Source organism: Taudactylus pleione, unplaced genomic scaffold (genome assembly GCF_031769625.1).
Source record: "Taudactylus pleione unplaced genomic scaffold, aTauple2 ptg000184l, whole genome shotgun sequence".
In the NCBI taxonomy this organism is placed as follows: Eukaryota; Metazoa; Chordata; class Amphibia; order Anura; family Myobatrachidae; genus Taudactylus; species Taudactylus pleione.
The window spans coordinates 3,493,724-3,514,881 of NW_028284586.1; positions in this window are offsets into that span (position 1 = coordinate 3,493,724).

Sequence of the window (21,158 nt, forward strand, 5' to 3'; positions counted from 1 at the left end):
CTCCAATGCTCTGGAATGGTGCCCACATCTAAAATAATACCATTCAGCTCAGGCTGGATGGACCTTACTGCTGCATTTAATGGCTTACTGTGATCGCTGGTCCTGTATATGCTGGAATTATGACAAACAATACACTTTGTATGACGCAGAGATGAATAAGTAATAATTATGCCCTCTTCATGGACTGACCACACTCAATCTAAAATCAAACATTTGGAAACCCCCTCAAGAAAGAAGAACAAACAAACAGAATAACCTGGCGCTAATCTTAATAAAAATCACAATTGAAAAAAACAAAATGTGCTAAATCTGCAGCTCTCTATATAGGAGATCTACTCACAACCTCCTGATCTAGTACATAGAAATAAATAAAGAAAACAAAGAGAGCGCTGATAGTAGCAAAGTAATTTAAATATAAATTTTATATCAGGGGTTATTTATTTAATATCATTAAATTTATATTTAAATTACTTTGCTACTATCAGCGCTCTACATTGAAAGCGTATTATAGGTAACATACGATATTTGGCATTGTGTATCCCACTATCTACGGTAACATAGTAAGAAAAGTCTGCGTCTTATTGATAGAGAGTTATGCAGAAGCCAATAATTGGTGAGGTAAATACCATTCAGTATGTTCAAATAACTTAAATATATGTTGTTGTGTTTGAGGTTACAGTTGAGAAATATATGCCCCCCATTTGTCATTAAATCTCTTTTTCTATATGAAACATAACTGATCTGCGATCAAAATATAAATATTGCAGTAACCAGACTGTTACATCTGTAAGCATAGGAGCAGATTTAGAGATCCATTTCCGGAGAATAGCCTTTTTTCCCACAGTGATAATGGCTGTAAGTAATGGGAGAATATATTTTTTTCTTTTGACCTAGGTTCCAATTTTTTAAATTGTCACATATGAGGGCTAGGGGCTCAGGTTGTACTGATATCTCGAATAGTGAGTTAATAAACTTGGTTATTTTATTCCAAAACCTGCGTATTATTGTGCATTCACAAAAATGATGGAAAAAAGAAGCAGAATGATAATGGCATTATGGACATGGACCAGTTTCATCTGATACCATATGTTTTCCACATATTTGAGAGATATACAGGAGGCCCTATTGATAGTTTTAAAATTAACTTCCTATAGCATCGCAGAATGTTAGAATTTCATTATGGAGATAAAATAGTATAAAATGTCAGAGGGCTCTATTTACTACAATCCGCATATTGAATGCGGATTGTAGTGTGATATTACCAAGTGAATTCGCATTGCGAATTCAGGTAATATCACAGGGATTTACTATAAATCCCTTGCAGGGACAGAGCTTGCGATAAAGCTCTGTCCCTGCGGATCCCATCCGCTCTCTAGTCGCGGTATTTTTGGAAAAAATACCACGACTAAGAGCCCGCGCATGCGCCGACCGACCACCGCTACTACCCCCCCACCGATGCTAAGCCCCGCCCCCCGTGATAAGCCCCGCCCCCCGCGATCGCGGACCCCCGCGACCCCCCCTCCCCCCCACGACCCCCCCTCCCTTCATTACACTTACCTGCATCCTCCTGGCCTCCGGTGGTCTTCTCCGGGCTTCCCGATCAGGTGATCTCCCATACTGCACTGGGGCCCCATCACCTGATGACCGGGCCCCAGTGCACTGTGGGAGACCAGCTGACCGGAGAGGAGCCATCACCGGAGGCCCGATCACCGGTCCCTGGATTCAGGTAAGTAAAAAAAAAAATGTTTAATTTTTTTTTTCTTTTTTTTACAGCAATCAGCTTGCGGTCTACTTAGACCACATAGCTGATTTCTGGTACCGGCTCCCGCCTCTGCTCTCCCCGTTAGAGCAGAGTGGGAGCCCGGTAACCGGGGGAGACCCTGGATAACGCCACCTCCAGGTTGCGTTATTATCACAGGGCTTCCCCCGGTATTTTTTTACAATTTATTTTTAGTAACTTGCACACAGATCACATTTCCCATTACAATTATGGGAAATGCGATCTGCTTTACTAAAAATAAGTGATACTGGGGGTTGGAGTAGAATTTTACTAATTCTACTCCAATTGCCCTGTAATAAATACAGGTGAAACTAAAATAATGTGAAAAGGGTGTGAAAACACCCTTTTTCACTTTATTTTAGTAAAAATAATGTTAATAAATAGAGCCCAGAGTGAGAAGAACAAGTAGAGATATCTTTTCCCCAGTTATTAGCAGTAAGGGGTAAATTTACTAAGATTCGAGATAGGTCGAGATGACCATCTCGGGTGGTTTATTGATTTTTTTTCCCTGCTTGCAAATTTACTAAAGGCAAAGTCGGGTGAGTTAGGGCTCTATTTATTAACATTATTTTTACTAAAATAAAGTGAAAAAGGGTGTTTTCACACCCTTTTCACATTATTTTAGTTTCACCTGTATTTATTACAGGGCAATTGGAGTAGAATTAGTAAAATTCTACTCCAACCCCCAGTATCACTTATTTTTAGTAAAGCAGATCGCATTTCCCATAACTGTAATGGGAAATGTGATCTGTGTGCAAGTTACTAAAAATAAATTGTAAAAAAATACCGGGGGAAGCCCTGTGATAATAACGCCACCTGGAGGTGGCGTTATCCAGGGTCTCCCCCGGTTACCGGGCTCCCACTCTGCTCTAACGGGGAGAGCAGAGGCGGGAGCCGGTACCAGTAATCAGCTGTGTGGTCTAAATAGACCGCAAGCTGATTGCTGTAAAAAAAAGAAAAAAAAAATTAAACATTTTTTTTTTTACTTACCTGAATCCAGGGACCGGTGATCGAGCCTCCGGTGATGGCTCCTCTCTGGTCAGCTGGTCTCCCACAGTGCACTGGGGCCTGGTCATCAGGTGATCGGGCCCCAGTGCAGTATGGGAGATCACCTGATCGGGAAGCCCGGAGAAGACCACCGGAGGCCAGGAGGATGCAGGTAAGTGTAATGAAGGGAGGGGGGTCGCGGGAGGGGGGAGGGGGGGTCACGGGGGTCCGCGATCGCGGGGGGCGGGGCTTAGCGTCGGTGGGGGGGTAGTAACGGTGGTCGGTCGACGCATGCGCGGGCTCTTAGTCGCGGTATTTTTTCCGAAAATACCGCGACTAGAGTGCGGATGGGATCCGCAGGGACAGAGCTTTATCGCAAGCTCTGTCCCTGCAAGGGATTTATAGTAAATCCCTGTGATATTACCTGAATTCGCAATGCGAATTCACTCGGTAATATCACACTACAATCCGCATTCAATATGCGGATTGTAGTAAATAGAGCCCTTAGAGAGAGATTTCTGTCATCTCACTCGTAAAACTCGACTGAGATAGCAATCTCGAATCAAATCACCATCGGGCCAAATCGTAAGTACTTTTCACCAAAAACATACATCTCTCAAATTTACCAAAAATCAGCGGCGGCTAACATTAGCGGCTGCTCATTGGCTGGGACCCACGTGGAGAATCCACTCATTGGCTAAGCCCACATGGGTCCCAGCCAATGAGCGGCAGCTGATTGGCCAGCGGCCCGGGACAGAAGTCAGCTCGTTCCCACGAGCAGACATTAACACAGTGTAACACCATGCAGAAGCATGTTGTTACACTGTATCCGCCCCATGTATTGGATTTCTGCGGAGAACATCGAGGGACATAAAGGTGAGTATTGGATCTTTTTTTACAGGTAATTCGTAAAAATACTTTACGTTAACAAGGGGACATGAACATCTGGAAACAGGTGAGTATGTGTAAGTGTGTTTATGGATGCAATAAAGCTTTATTTTCACGGTGTGTTGTGTGTTTTATTAACCATTTCTTTACAGGTGATCTACAGGTACCAGTGGGCCCTTAATGCCCCGCATGCTGGTTCTTGTGGTTCTCCAAGTACCAGCATGCAGGGGAGGCTTGCTGGGACCTGTAGTTCCTCTGTAAAGACAATGATGAAAAATCAAATTTTTTACACTACACCTAACACTATCAACCCGCCACCCGCCACCCAATGGGTGGCGGGATAGCCCCGGGCTATCAGCCTAGTCCAGGGGTGCCCAGGAGAGGGTGACCCCTTTATTGGGAGGGTCCCCAACTCCACAGGGATCCCTGGCCTGGGCTGACTAATGGTCAGGGCAGATGCTGTGGCTGGGGGTTCGGAGAAAGGGCACCCCTGGCTGTGGCAAAAGTCCTCCGTTAGAAAGGGTCCAGGGCTGGTTTTAAATATACGGTGGACCTCACATCATTTTTTTTCTCCGTATATTTAAAACCAGCTCTGTCCCTGCTGCCTGTTGCTGGTTCGTAATTTACAGTGGAACCCTACACATTTTTTTTCCTGTAAATTAAGAACCAGGGCAGGCTTGCAAACCCGGAACTGGTTAGTGTTTTAGGGGGGACCTCACGCCATTTATTTTAAAAACCTTTATTTATTTTTTACAACTTTTAACACACAAGCAGCAAGCACATATCTCACTGATATGTGCTGGCTGCTAGCTCAGGAGAGATTTGCAGAGAGAAAACACTGCAATCTCGGGTGAGTAATCTCCTGCAAAACGAGTTACTCGGGAGAGATATCTCCCTCTGCTTCACCATCGGCAAACTCGATTAGCCTCAAATCGTCGGTTGGTAAATTTGCAAAAAAAAAAGGGATTAAATCACCAAATTTTGTCGAGTACCAGCAAGATAAATCACTTTGAAAATCGGGACCATCTCGAATCTTTGTAAATTTACCCCTAAGACTCCACAGCTTTTCTTGATCTGATGTAATAAGTTCCTTGTAAAGATATGCAGTCTGATATGAATTTTGATGAATGCATCCGAATACTTGAATAAGTTTGAGGATAGATAAGCACCCTGTTTGATATGTAATTTTGTTAGGTAAGTTAAGGGTTAAAAGCTGGAGGGGGTGCGGTTAGTTATTGGTCATTTGAGGACTATAAGCCTATGGTAGGATTTAGGGGAGGGCTTAGAGGTCCCATATAAATAGCCTGGTGAAGGGAGCCATCTTCCTCTCCAGTTTTATTTCAACCCCACCCACCCACCCGTGTAAGTTGGTTTGTGTACATTTTTCTGTTGTTGGATTGTGTATTTGTCTGTGTTTGCTTCCAACAGGTAGAGGTGCAGCCTGGCGGGAAGCAGTGCTCATGGGCGGCCTATTATTAGCGCAGGAGTGCCTGTGGTAGCATTCTTCCTTTGAGAGCGGCCAGTTTGTCACCGCCTAAAGGGGGGACACGGTCATTGTTCCAAGGGAGGGACCAATGCTGCGCCAATTAGGGGAGGATGGTACTGCCCCAGGTCAGTCTGTGCAGGGCGGGGATCCGCCCCTTTTATTAGTATTGGTATCCTTTGGGCTGTGGCCTCGGAGCACTGCTTTCTTCTTGCCACCTATTCTAAAATTTCAATTTGATCAATAAATTCTGGCTGTGACCTCTTTTAATTCCATATACATGTGTCAGTGTGTTATTTCTAGGTTTAAGTTAAGTTAACAAAAGGGAATAATAAAACAAATGGGTGACTTAAGGAAAGTAAGGAGTATTGTTATAGGGTCAGGTAAATGTGCTACTGACATTGCTGGTGGTGAGGGAGAAATAACATTACGTATCTGCAAGTACATACAGTACTGTTTGTGTGATGTGCCAAAGTTAGTATTGAAAGGCCCCCATACTGTACATCTGCCGGCGGATTGCGCGATCCTGCGGTAATACCGACCATCGGCCATCAATGTTGCACGAGCCATCGAAATTTCACCCGTCTTCTAATCATGATAATTTTTTGATCATGATCGGCATATCTGTGATAGCCAACATGTTGGATTTCAGCAATCGTGCAATGCTGGGTTGTAGGATTGCTACATCGTGATGATCCGTCGCAGATGTATGGGGGCCTTTAGTCAGCAAATGATCTTAATTGTCCACCTGGATCAAATATATATTTGATTCCCATGATGCCCCTATCTCTGCACGTCAGAGACAAAACATTGCTTAAGGCTCGTTCTAAAAAGCAGGTTTCCCTAAAAAGTGGTGTAAATGGAACTATGTGGCCGTCTTTTTAGTTTGCGGTTTATAAATAACCAGGCTTTATAAGTGTCTGCAAATAAGGGATCAGATAGAATAGAGGAAGGAATAAGGGAACGAGAAGCATGGAGTAAAGCACTTGGAGAAAAGGGTTTTGTTAGTGCGGAATCTAATTCATTACCAGTGTAATTGTCTTTGTTTAAAAACCAGTCTGAGATATATATAAAACAGATTGCTGCTGAGAAGGCTGTTATATATACATGGAACCCCCAATCCTCCATCACGTGTTACCTTTATGTTTTATCTATAGCTATTTTGGGTTTTTTATCTACAGGTGCGTATCCACTGCGCAACCCAGGAAAGATAGTACGATTATGACATCGTAATCATACCGTCATTCCCCATCCCCTGCAGTGCCTACACTGAACGATTAGTTGTACAGTGTATGCCATGCTTGCCAACCGCGGGAGGCTCCTGTTTGTTTGACAAGCCTCCCGCTGCCCTGCAAACTATTGAATTCCCTCCGCATTCCCCACAGCCCCGCCTGAAATCTGGACTGCGCATGGATATGACAGAGGCCGGGCCTGACAGCAGTATTCCTGGACACGCACCACGGGGTTGTGGGTTGTGTTGGCCGCAGAGGAGCCTCCTGTGTCAGTGCAGAGACGTCAGTCTTGGCGGCCATTTTCCGGCATTTTCCGGGAGACCCGATGCAGGACTTCGAAGAGGTAAGTAATACAAAGCATGGGTGCAGGGAATGCGGTGCTGGGCCCCCGGGCCTGTGTGCACCACACACCCTGCAACCATTATACATACGACCCTGGACAGTATGTGTATATATGTGTGTGCCTCTCCTCCCCCCTCCCATTGCCAGGGTCACCTCATATTGCAGGAGTTCTTGCTGTCAGCTGTAATCACCACTGAGAGTCAGCCTACTCCCACCTGCCCCCACGGTTGCTGCTATTTCCAAGTTGCAGAATGAACCTGTGTGAAGTCACAACCACGTGACCTCTGGAGAAGGGCCGGACTGCTCCAGTGTTACCATCCACGTGGGCATAGAGGGGGAATATATTTTTGTGGCGAGCATAGCGAGCCACCGTGCGCGAAGAGTGGCGAGTGACCACTTCGGGTCCCCGTTCTGAGCATTGCCCCTCCCTCTTTGGTAGCGGGTCATGAGGGTGTGATGTTAGAGGTCCTTTGCAGTACCCAATTCTAGACCTAACCCTCCCCCCACATACCAGTGGTAACCTCACCCAGCAGGAGGCAGTGGTGGCAGCTGTGACTATTATCCTTCTTGTGCCCATGTTGCACTATTACAGCTTAATATACTGAGGCTAACTGCCAGATTCTTCCTGCACCCCCTTTACCCTCCTCCCACCAATGCTAGGGTTCACTTTACCCTGCAGGAGGCATTGCTGGCACTGTAATGACCCTTCTGGTGCCCCTTTTTTACACTATTACACCAAAATAATACTAAGATCAGCTACTAGCATTCTACTGCCCCTCCATACACCTGTACCTTGCCCATGCTGCTTTTAGTACTACACTTTTCACCTGCCACTGCAGGACACATCCCTGAGTGGAAATAGATATGTCCATAGGTGGAGCTAGATAGGCCTTTTGGGCTGAGCACAGAGACGGCCCTAGGCATAGACAAACTAACCAAATGCCATGGGCATTTGGAATGCCTAGGGGCATTCAAGCCTGCCTAGGGCTGGTGGAGGTTTGGTGCAAGCACGGCCGGGGCACCTGCTGCCAGCTGGGCATAGACCCTGGCAGCTGCTACTGCCACTGTGCTGCGTCCACGATCGGAGCTCAGCTGACAGCTCTGATAGGACAGCAGGACAGCAGCAAACAGTGAGCGGGCAGTGAAGGAGCAGCTGGCGGCAGTTTGCGGGGGTGGGGCACCTGGATGGTGGCTAGTGGTTATCGCCGGGCCGGCTCAGAGGTGTCACTGTTAGGGCACATGCGTGACTCTATTGAGTATAATCCAGCTACAGCCTTGAGGGCTGGAATTCTAGGCTAGATGCAGCCGTACAACAGCTTTGAGAGCTTTAGGAAGACTTGGCTTTTTGGGCCTGAAGGCTGTAGATCGTAGATGATGAAGCAGCGTTTGGTTTGAGTCATGCCACAGCCTTGAGAGCTGGTAACACTTGGCTAGTTGTGGCCATTGGGCCGTGCAGCAGCCTTGAGGGCTGGTATAACTTAGCTGGATGCAGCCCGTGGGTTGGAGAATATGAAGTGGCCTCTGGGCCGTGCCATTGCTTTGAGGGCTGGTATAACTTGGCTGGATGCAGCCCGTGGGTGTGCACTAATGTTGCTGGAGTGCGGCCTGTGCCGCCGGGTTGACACAAGTAACTGACGCAGTAGTGCCGCCAAGTTGACACAGATAGCTGACACTGTAGTGCGGCCTGTGCCGCCGGGTTGACACAAACACCTGACGCTGCAGCGCGGCCTGTGCCGCCGGGTTGACACAAGCTGCTGACGCTGCAGTGAGCCCGTGCCACCTGGATGACACAAACGGCAAAGGGACAGACTTGCATACCATGCCGCCTAGATGACACAACCGACAGGTAAATAATATGCAGGACTGTGCCGCCTGGATGATACAATCGGCAGATCAACAATATACTATTGGAGTCAGGAAAACTGGAGATCAACTGGAAGACAGGAGACAAAGCCGGAACCGTAAACACGAAAACTCTATCACCGGCATCGGAGCAACGTTAACGACAGCACAGAGGCATCACTAGGGTTGGTTTCACCCGGTGCTGTGCTGCACGGTGACACCCCCCCCATCCCATCCAAAATAAAAATTCGGTACCAAGGTGATGATGCCACGCCCGATATTCTGGGTAGCAGTGCTTAAAGTGGACCTAGAGAAGTGGTGGAACAACCCCCCCATTCCTCAGCGATTTATCAATAAAAGGACAGCATGCGCTTTAGGCGTGTGGTGCAAAAAAGGGGCGTGATCTCGAAAGAAAGGGGCATTGTCATATAATACTATCCCAAATTCAAATTACTCCACACAGTAGCACAATCTTATCCACATTACACCGCACATAGGGCCTGATTCAGAGCCACTCGTAAGCGGCAGCTCGTTCGCTCCGAGCGATGTTTGTCCAACTGCGCATGCGTACGGATCGTTATACGCATGCGCGAACCAGCCAGTGCGGCCAAAATTCATGTGCTCGCAAAATAGCGAATGCCTGATAATTTGAGTGACAGAAAGAGGTGTATGTGGGTGGTAACAGGGGAAGGTGTTTGAAAACGGGGAGTGGAGATCCGATCGCAGGCGTGCTTAAAGGTCAAAACGGGCATTTTATGGGTGTGCATAATTAAAACAGCAGCGTCATTGACCACGTCACTGGGTTATTTTATAGCCAGAACTGCTCACAAAATTGTGGTAGCAAAAACCAACCACAAGAATAGCGAGCAGCTCATACCCTGGTCGATGTACTCAATTAATCAAATAAATAGCAGACATGACGTAGGATGCGAGCGGCCAGGGGGCGTAGTTTCCCAAAAAACGACCGCAAGTTTTGTTCGCTCGTTCAGACCTAGAGGCATGAACAGACCGCAAAGAGCGAACGGTTCATTTGAATAGCCACCCCTATTTTCAGGACGAGCGAGCGCCAATTGCGTCCGGCTCTGAATCAGGCCCATAGTGCCCCTGATTCACATTACACCATAAAGTAGTGTCCCTTATTTATGTTCTGGCACACAGTAGTGCCCATTTTACACAATGCCCACAGTAGTGCCCCTTATACAATGCCCGCAGTAGTAGTGCCCCTTTTTCAATGCCACCTGTGGTAGTGCCCCTTATGCAATGCCCCAGTAGTAGTGCCCCTTATGCAATGCCCCCTGTAGCTGTGCCCATTATGCAGTTACCCCTTTAGTAGTGCCCCTTTGTGCACTGCCCTCTGTATTATACCCCTTTATGCAATGCCCCTGTATTATAGCCCTTTATGAAATGCCTCCTGTATTAAAGTCCCTTACGCTGTGCTCCTTATGCAGTACCCCCAGTAGTGCTCCTCATACAATACCCCCAGGAGCTTCTCTTATGCAGTGCCCCCAGTAGTGCCTCCAGACAGTAGTGCCCTTATACTGTACCCCCAGTAGAGCTCTTATGCAGTGCCACTTTTACAATACCCCCAGGAGCTCCCCTTATGCAGTGTCCCCAGTAGTGCCCTTATACAGTACCCCCAGTAGTGCTCTTATGCAATGCCCCCGGTAGTGACCCTTATACAATGCCCGGCCCCAGGAGCTCCCCTTATGCAGTGCCCCCAGACAGTAGTGCCCTTATACTGTGTCCTCATACAGTACCCCCAGTAGTGCCCCTATGCAGTGCCCTTATACTGTGCCCCCATACAGTACCCCCAGTAGTGCCCCTATGCGGCGCCCTTATACTGTGCCCCCATACAGTACCCCCATTAGTGCCCCTATGCAGTGCCCTTATACTGTGCCCCCATACAGTACCCCCAGTAGTGCCCCTATGCAGTGCCATACTGTGCCTCCATACAGTACCCCCAGTAGTGCCCCCAGACAGTAGTGCCCTTATACTGTGCCCCCAGTAATGCCCCTTATGCTGTGCCCCCTCCCCTGTGCAATAGTACTTACCCCTCTTCACGATGTCCGGGCGCGCATCTTCTTCTTCTTCTCCTCCGGCGTGCCGCATGCGTGATGACGTCACCGCGGCCGGCGTCCAGAGCCACACACAGGCCGCTTTGTGTCTGTGTGTGGCGTTGTACGCTGGACGCGGTGAGTGACTCCAGACAGTGGCGGGGTGCGGTGGTGCCGGGGAAGGGAGTGCGGATGGGGTGCGGCCCGCGGGTGTGTGTGCGCTGCTCTTTGGTGTCACCCCCTTGAAGGGTGACACCCGATGCGGGCCGCACCACCCGCACCTCCCTTGTGATGCCACTGTGACAGCAGGATATAGATGCAGTAGCCAATCTGGAGTGATCCAGAGATTGATGGACAAGAGGTAGGTGGAGATTCAGTGAACACTTGCCCTGTGTACAACTCGCACAGTGGGTCTCATTCAGACCCGCTCGCGAGGGCTGTACGCTCGCAAGCGGGTCGATAGTGCCCAAGTGCGCTCCCTCCGTCGTGTGCATGTGCGAGACCCGGCGAGCGACGTGGAAGCCGTCGTTAAGGGTAACCCACAGCTATACGAGCGTCCAGGAGGACGCACAAAAAAACCCAAACACCCTGATTCAGAGTGGGCGCTCGTTCAGAGCGTCTGGCTCTGAATCAGGCCCAGTGTTCGCAGTGCGGCGGCTTGTGACAGTCACATAATCAGAATGATCTTCTGCGCATGAGCAGAGGCTTATTCACGACTTTATGGACCGTTGCGGTGATAGGAGTAGTGAGTCGCACCTCATGGCTCTGGGCTCCGCCTCCAGCAATCAGCATGCACAGCTCCAGCCTGCCAGCCTGAGACAGGAAAAGCGGGTACTCCGAGATAGGGTACACCCTGTTTGGGTGGACAAGAAACCTTCTTTGCTGCGGATTGACGATCTAGATATAAGGAATAAACCAAGTTAAAGTCTGCACATATTATTAAAGATGAAGATGCGTGTATATATCATTTGGAAAGCAAACCTTGGAAAATAATGCGTTATCATATAACTTAGGAGCATATACATTACAGATGTTATAAGGTGTGTCATTTATACGCAGGCCTGTAATTCAGGAGGTGACCAGCTGGATTACTATAAGAACTATTTACCAGTGTCTGGAGACATTTATGTGCTAAAAGTATTACTCCGCGAGACTAAAAGCCCCCACACATCAGAACGATATCGTTCCAACCAGCCAACCAGCTGGATGGTTGGAATGATAATCGTCTAGTGTGTGGGAGCAAACGATAGTCAGCCGTTTGCTCCCACACGATGAAAAACGTCCAAAAACGGTCGTTCCAACTAGTTGGGGAAAATCAAACATGTTTGATTTTCCCCAACTATCGTTCTAGTGTAGGGGGATAGTTCCCCCTGACTGAGCGATAAGTAGGCGGACACTGGCCGGGAGTGTCCGCCTACTGCTGTCACTCACCTCTGATGACTGCCCCTCGGAGATACCGCTGCCACCGCTGTCTCTCTGCTGGGGGGAGACATATCCGGGAGCTGTGTGCTGCCATTAGCCGCCCCTGCAGAGGAAGCGCCACTTCAGCGCTCCTATACTCCCCCAGTAGATATACAAGCGGTACCACTAAACCTCAACCCCCCCCCCGCCATGCAGGCGGCATCTCAGCATCGATCACCCCCCGCCAGCAGCACCTCTCCTTCATGTGCTCGGAACACAGTGTCCTCCTCCCTTCTGGTACAAGCGGCACCTCTTCACTGATGTGTCTCTCCGGTGCAGACCGAGCTCCGATCCTCCCCCCCATATGGTACAAGCGGCACCTCTCCTCCTATGATCCCCCCGCCTCCCACCTTCTAAAAACGGCGACTCTCCTCTGATCCCCACAAGCAGCACCTCTCCTCCTGTTCCCCCTACCTCCCCAGTACAGGGGGCACTGCACCTCAGACCCCCCCTATCAAGACAAGCTGCACTGCACATGTTATTCTTCCCCCCCCCATTAAGTAAGGTTGGCACTGTGAACCCACCTCCACCCAGTTCAGCTGGCAAGTGAGTAGAACCACCCCTGAAGCTGGTGCTGAGCACATTTCCCCCACCCCACTAAGTACAGCTGGCACTGTGCACCCCCCTCTGCCAGTACAGCAGACTCAGGAGGGTCACTGAGCCGGAATCGGTATGAAATACCTGCTGACGCATGGCCGGCAGTTTGATTCTCGGCAGCGTCAGTCCGACAGATGCAGAGATCCCGACAGCGGCAGCCCGACAGCGCTGGAGATCCCGATCGGCCCTAGGTAAGTACAAACTAACCTAATCCCCCTAACCCTCCTTAGGGGTGCCTCTTGTGCCTAACCCTAATCCCCCCTCTAAGTGTCTAAACCTAACCCCCCCTTCCCCGCTGCCTAATCCCCCAGGGGGTGCCTAACCCTAAGTCCCCCTTCCCCTAGCCTAACCCTCCCGGGGGGGTGCCTAATACTAAGTCCCCCCCGGGTGCCCTAAACCTTACCCTCCCCCCTGCGGCTGTCCGCTCGCGGTGCTCTGCATCACTTCGATCGGTATGCCGGTCTCCCGGCGTCGGAAAGATGACAGGTGTCTAGATTTAGACGCCTGTCATTTTACCCTCACCGTGATAAAGCAATCGGGAAGCCAGCTGTCGGGCTTACGTCAGCTGGTTTCCCGATTGAATACCCACTGAGCCCAAGAGCTTACCGCTACAGGACTGTCTTCGCAGTACCCACCAGCTCTATCTCCGGTGTGTGATTGGGGGGGATCCTCCTGCTGCCCAGCTCCCTCTGGTGTCATGGCTGCAATATATATACTCATGAGGTGTAAGCATAAACCAGCTGGGTGCCCTCCACAGGTGATCTGTAAATTGTATCCATAAGGTGGCACACCGTAATAAAAAAAAGACATGTCACCTTAGCTCATATTGCAGCGTTTCAGTGCTTTAATGCGCTCTTTTATTTGACAAAAGCGCGCATTACAGCGCTGAAATGTTGCATTATGAGCTAAGGTGACTTGAGTCTTTTTTTTTACTACGGAGTGCCACCTTATGGATAATTATATGTATATATATATATATATATATATATATAATATATATAAAGCACTAATCCACGGCACTCACCATTCCTAGTTTTGGGGTGCAACATGGTATGTGACCACATTGTTTAAATAGAAATCACAGGGGCTCTGCACTCCCCATAATAACTAATAATAAAACATAATAAACAGTTTGGTTTTGGTTCAACTTTGCTTTTAAATGTGAGACAGTCACAGAGCCCCTGTGATTTCTATTTAAACAATGTGGTCACATACCATGTTGCACCCCAAAACTAGGAATGGTGAGTGCCGTGGATTAGTGCTTTTTGTTTATTATGATTAATTATAAAAATTAATCATTTTTGTGATCACATTTTCTCATGCACCCCTATTAACTAGTTATCTAACTTGTGTCAGCTGTTTTCCTAGGTGCTTTGCAACAGGTGTGCTTGGTGACTGTCTCACATTTAAAAGCAAAGTTGCTGTGAGCTTTAAACCTTGATAGCATACCCTGAGTTTAACACTAATGTGAGGGCTATGTCCATGTTATAATTCTGAGCAATAGAGTACGGATTTGCAGTAAAGTGGGGTCCCATGACGGGGGCTGCAAGCTTAAATGCATTGATCAATTCATGAACCAAAACCCCACTGTTTATTATGTTTTACTATTAGTTATTATGGTGAGTGTAGAGCCCCTGTGATTTATATATATATATATATATATATATATATACAGTCAGGTCCATAAATATTGGGGCATTGACAGAATTTTCAGATTTTGGCCTCTATTCACCACCACAATGGTTTTGAAATGAAACAAACAAGATGTGCTTTAACTGCAGACTTTCAGATTTAATTTGAGGGTAATTACATCCAAATCAGATGAACGGTGTAGGAATTACAATGGTTTCTATATGTGCCTCCCACTTTTTGAGGGACCAAAAGTAATGGGACTATCAACTCAAAAGCTATTTCATGGACAGGTGTGGGCTATTCCCTCGTTATTTCATTATCAATTAAGCAGGTAAAAGGTCTGGAGTTGATTCTAGGTGTGACATTTGCATTTGGAATCAGTTGCTGTCGACTCTCAATATGAGATCCAAAGAGCTGTCACTATCAGTAAAGCAAGCCATCATTTGGCTGAAAAATCAAAACAAACCCATCAGAGAGATAGCAAAAACATTAGGTGTGGCCAAATCAACTGTTTGGAACATTCTTAAAAAGAAAGAACGCACCGGAGAGCTCAGCAACACCAAAAGACCCAGAAGACCATGGAAAACAACTGTGGTGGATGACAAAATAATTATTTCTCTGGTGAAGAAAAACCCCTTCACGACAGTTGGCCAAATCAAGAACACTCTCCAGGAGGTAGATATATATATGTGTCAAAGTCAACAATGAAGAGAAGAGTTCACAAGAGTGAATATAGAGGGTTCACCACAAGATACAAACCATTGGTGAACCACAAAAACAGGTAGACCAGATTAGAGTTTGCCAAACAACATCTAAAAAAGCCATTACAGTTCTGGAACAACATCCTATGGAGAGATGAGACAAAGATCAACTTGTACCAGAGTGATGGGAAGAGAAGAGAAGGAAAGGAACTGCTCATGATCGAAAACATACCACCTCATCAGTGAAGCATGGTGGTGGTAGTGTTATGGCGTGGGCATGTATGGCTACCAATGGAACTGGTTCTCTTGTATTTATTGATGATGTGACTGCTGACAAAAGCAGCAGAATTAATTCTGAAGTGTTTCGGGCAATATTATATGCTCATATTCAGTCAAATGCTTCAGAACTCATTGGACGGCGATTCACAGTGCAGATGGACAATCACACGAAGCATACTGCAAAAGCTACCAAAGAGTTTTTTAAGGCTAAAAAGTGGAATGTTATGCAATGGCCAAGTCAATCCCCTGACCTGAATTCGATTGAGCATGCATTTCACTTGATGAAGACAAAACTGAAGGGAAAATGCCCCAAGAACAAGCAGGAACTGAAGACATTTGCAGTAGAGGCCTGGCAGAGCATCACCAGGGATGAAACCCAGCATCTGGTGATGTCTATGCGTTCCAGACTTCAGGCTGTAATTGCCTGCAAAGGATTTGCAACAAAGTATTAAAAAGTGAAAGTTAGATTTAGGATTGTTTAATTTGTCCCATTACTTTTGGCCCCTTAAAAAGTGGGGGGCACATATAGAAACCGTTGTAATTCCTACACCGTTCACCTGATTTGGATGTAATTACCCTCAAATTAAATCTGAAAGTCTGCAGTTAAATCACATCTTGTTTGTTTCATTTCAAAGCCATTGTGGTGGTGAATAGAGGCCAAAATCTGAAAATTCTGTCAATGTCCCAATATTTATGGACCTGACTGTATATATATATATATATATATATATATATATATATAATCAGTCCAAGAGTCCCTGGCACTCCCTTGTATGCAATGGATTAAAAAATGCACTGGTACCCTCTATGGGTGCAAAGCCCTGTGTACTCCAAACAAACAATGGCGGCACTCAGCGTCTTAGATAAATGCAGAAAGGTGTCCTTTATTCCTGATGACGGTTTACAGGCCCGAAACGTAGGAGGAACAAAGGACACCTTTTTGCATTTATCTAAGACGCTGAGTGCTGCCATTGTTTGTTTTAAGTGTTTGGAGACAGTGAGTGAGAGTGAGAGAGTGTGTGTGTGTGTGTGTTATACTGTGTGTGGCCCATTTATCAATGATCGCATTTGCAATGCGATCTAAGCGCCATATTAAAACCCATGATCATACCACCCGGATGTATGAATTTGCACTCACAGAAACCACAATCACTTCACACCTGTGCCAGGGATCCTGCGCATGCGCAGCCAACCCTCTCCCATACAGATTTGTGATGTGTAGTATATATATATATATATATATTCGTATATATTCCCATTACATTCAGTGTGTATGTATATATATATATATATATACATACATACTTACATACACACACACACACACACACACACACACACACACACACACACACACACACACACACATATATATATATATATATTAGGGGTGTGCACCGGACACTTTTTGTGTTTTGGTTTTGGATCTGGATCTTTCTTCGTGTTTTGGATCTGGATTGGTTTTGCCAAAACCACCCTTCCGTGTTTTGGGTTCTGAGTTTTGTGTTTTGGATCTGTATTTTTTTGAAAAAAAGCATAAAAACAGCTTAAATCACAGAATTTGTGGGTTTTTCTGCTCCTATGCAATTATTAACCTCAATAACCTTCATTTCCACTCATTTCCAGTCTATTCTGAACACCTCACACCTCACAATATTGTTTTTATGGCCAAAAGATTGCACCGAGGTAGCTGGATGACTATGCTAAGCGACACGAGTGGGCGGCACAAACACATGGCCCATCTAGGAGTGACACTGCAGTGGCATACAGGATGGCAGTTTGAAAAACTAGGCCCCAAACAGTACATACTGCAAAGAAAAAAAAGAGGTGCAAGATGGAATTGTCCTTGGGCCCTCCCACCCACCCTTATGTTGTATAAATAGGACATGTACACTTTAACAAACCAATCATTTCAGCGCCAGGGTCTGCCACATGACTGTGGCTGCAATGATTGGTTCGTTTGGGCCCCCACAAAACAAGCTGGCAATTAATGTGTCCCTGCACAAACTGGCTCTACGGAGGCAAGATGTCGTCCTCATCCTCCTCATCAACCGATTCCTTGGATAAAACAGGAAAAAGGGATTTAGGTGTCCCTGGACTGCTTACGGTCTTAGCCAAAGTTTCTGAACTTGACAGTAACTTTTTATGAACGCGCTGCAGGTGCCGTATAAGGGAGGATGTTCCTAGGTGGTTAACGTCCCTACCCCTACTTATTTCACCTTTACATATGGTACATATGGCAAGACAGTTGTTGTCCGGATTTGGATAGAAATATTGCCAGACCAAAGAGGTGGAATGTTTGGTCTTCTGCCCAGGCATGACCGTGATGGGCTTTTTCATCCCACGGACAACAACTGTCTCCCCCGGAGCCTGATTTAAACAAACCACATCACCATCAGAATCCTCCTCGCCAACTTCCTCCTCAGTGCCAGCTACACCAGTATCCTCATCCTGTTGTACTTCAACAGTGACATCTTCAATTTGCATATAAGCAAGTGGACTGTGGGTGCTCCTTTCAGCACTTGCAGGGGGCGTGCAAATGGTGGAAAGAGCCACCTCTTCAAGTCCAGTGCTGGGAAGGTCAGGCATCGCAACCGCCACCACACTTGGACTCTCCTTGGGGATTTGTGATATCTTCTTAGAACGCACAGTTCTTCGCTGTGCTTTTGCCAGCTTAACTCATTTGATTTTTTTAGCGGGAGGAGGGCTTCCATCGTCATGTGAAGCTGAACCACTAGACATGAACATAGGGAAAGACCTTAGCCGTTCCTTGCCACCCCGTGTCGTAAATGGCATATTGGCAAGTTTACGTTTCTCTTCAGATGATTTAAATGTTTTTTTCAAGGTCATTTTCCTGAACTTTGTCATTTGGGATTGTATGTGCCCTCTACTATGACATTGGGCATCGGCCTTGGCAGACGACATTGATGGCATGTTATCGTCTATGTCATGACTAGTGGCAGCAGCTTCAGCACTAGGAGGAAGTGGTTCTTGATCTTCACCTATTTTATTTTTATCGGAGAAAGTTTGGTCCTCCATTTATATTGATATATACGTGCGGCTAAGGCGCACACAAACACAGAAAATAATTTTTTCATTTTGTTGGAGACTAGTGCACTTTGTGGGTTACACCACCCTTTAAGAAATGAGCCAGCCGGCCCTTTACTTATGGGACACAGGCGCACGCTTGGCGCTGCTCCTTTGTTGATGCACGTGCAGCTACAGCCCACACAATTCACAAACACAGAAAATATTTTTTTATTTTGTTTGGAGTGCCCTTTGGGGGTCACAGCACCCTTTAACGGTCAATCCAGCTGGCCCTTTATTTATGGGACACAGGCGCACGCTTGGCACTACTTTGTTGATGCATGTGCGGCTACTGCGCACACAATTCACAAACACAAAAAATATATATTTTTATTTTGTTTGGAGTGCCCTTTGGGGGTTACAACACCCTTTAACGGACAAGCCAGCTGGCCTTTTACTTATGGGACACAGGGGCACGCTTGGCGCTGCTTCTTTGTTGATGCACGTGCAGCCACAGTGCACACAATTCACAAACACAGAAAAAAAAAAATTATTTTGTTTGGAGTGCCCTTTGGGGGTTACAGCACCCTTTAGTGGTCAATCCAGCGGCCCTTTATTTATGGGACACAGGCGCACGCTTGGCACTACTTTGTTGATGCACGTGCGGCTACTGCGCACACAATTCACAAACACAAAAAAATATATATTTTTATTTTGTTTGGAGTGCCCTTTGGGGGTTACAGCACCCTTTAACGGACAAGCCAGCCGGCCTTTTACTTATGGGACACAGGCGCACGCTTGGCACTGCTTTGTTGATGCACGTGCGGCTACTGCGCACACAATTCACAAACACAGAAAATATTTTTTTATTTTGTTTGGAGTGTACTTTGGGGTTTACAGCACCCTTTAACGGTCAAGCCAGCCGGCCCTTTACTTATGACACAGGCGCACGCTTGGCACTACTTTGTTGATGCACGTGCGGCTACTGCGCACACATATCACAAACACAGAAAATATTTTTTTATTTTGTTTGGAGTGCCCTTTGGGGGTTACAGCACCCTTTAACGGACAAGCCAGCCGGCCTTTTACTTATGGGACACAGGCGCACGCTTGGCGCTGCTCCTACGTTGATGCGCGTGCAGCCACAGTGCACACAATTCACAAACACAGAAAAAATATTTTTTTTTTAGCACTTGGGGGGAGCACCCCTGACGGACAGAGCACCCCCTGGACAACACTACAGCACCCCTTTAGGACTGGGACACTGCACAGGACTTTGGAGTGGACACAGCCCCTATGGACAACTGACTGCACAACACAGTCCAGCCAGCCCCTATGGACTCTGAAGTAGTGGACACAGCCCCTATGGACAACAGCAGCACAGCGCAGCACAGCACAGCTCAACACTACACTGCACTACACTACACTACACTACACAGCCCAGCCAGCCCTAACTCCCACCCTCCCTCTTCACTGTCCACAGCCGAGTGAGAAAATGGCGCCGATGCGGGTACCTTATATAGGATCCAAAACCCGCGAGACCCGGAAGGCGGGATGATGACGTTTTGCCTCGATTTCAGATCCGAGTCAGGCGGGAAAAGTCGAGCCTGACTCGGATCGGCCTTGGATCGGGGGGGCTCGTGGGGGTTCGGATTTCAGAAATCCGAACCCGCTCACCCCTAATATATATATATATATATGTACACACATATACATATACACAGATATATATGTATTCAATATATTTATTTAAATCATGCAGAAGTAGGCAGGCATTCTCCACCTACTTCTGTGACATCACCAGTTGGACAGAAGTTGGCTGGTCTGTTGAAAAAGTTGGCAGGTTGCCTGGTTGGATGAAAAGTTGGTTAGATGTGTGGGGAAGCATTTTAGTTGGACAGACAAGTTGGACGGTTGGTCAGTTGGCTGGTTGGACAGATAATCTGTAGATGTGTGGCCAGCTTTAGATGAATATGAAGCTGAGGACATCACCTTCCAGCCATGCATATTAAGGTTAGAAATTATAAGCTCTAACAGGTGTGTTTCCTGCAAACATATTATATCTATCTTCAGTTTATTTAAGTATGTGAAAATCCGCTTTCTCTTAATTGGGGAGTGTATGCCCCATACATTCAGGGAACCAATCTTAAATTGCGTCATATGTAAAAGTTAAAGGTAGTCTGAGGTAAAGTGATGTAAAAACCAGGTATAGCAGCTCATTACATACAGAATCATGACTGCAGAAAAAAGATGGGGGAAGGGTATATAAAAATAGGGAAAGAGGTGTGGCATATATTAGGGGCAGCCATGCGAGTTCCGTTATAGCATTGTCGAAGCCGGATAATTGGCTGAGACTGAATCTGTTAAAATTAAAATCTGCACAACGCCATTTTGTGAATGGCCGCAAGACGCCATTTTGCGAATGGCCATTCAGCGCCATTTTGACTCCCACGCAATAGAACAATATTAAATGTCCTCATCATATAAATACATACATTTACTAAAACATATAGCATGACCAACCCTGCAGAACACGTACCACGGTGTACTCCACAAACACGTAGTCACACAACGCTACTTAGCGTCTTTTCTTAATATACCAATACTTACACACTGCACACTTACATAAAAAGGTTCCCTAGCATTAAGGTTAATATTTAGTTTTATTCATTATCAGCAATGTTGTAGAATACATGTTATTTGATATCTGAGGTTTAGTACATGATAAGCAGACCGTGTTTGGTGTCATTTTAAACTACTGTTTATTTTTAGAATTCTGGTTCCATTGGTGAGGAAATCGCAACATGTGTCTGCAAATTATGGATCATAGAGAGTTAGGCATTAAAATGCACT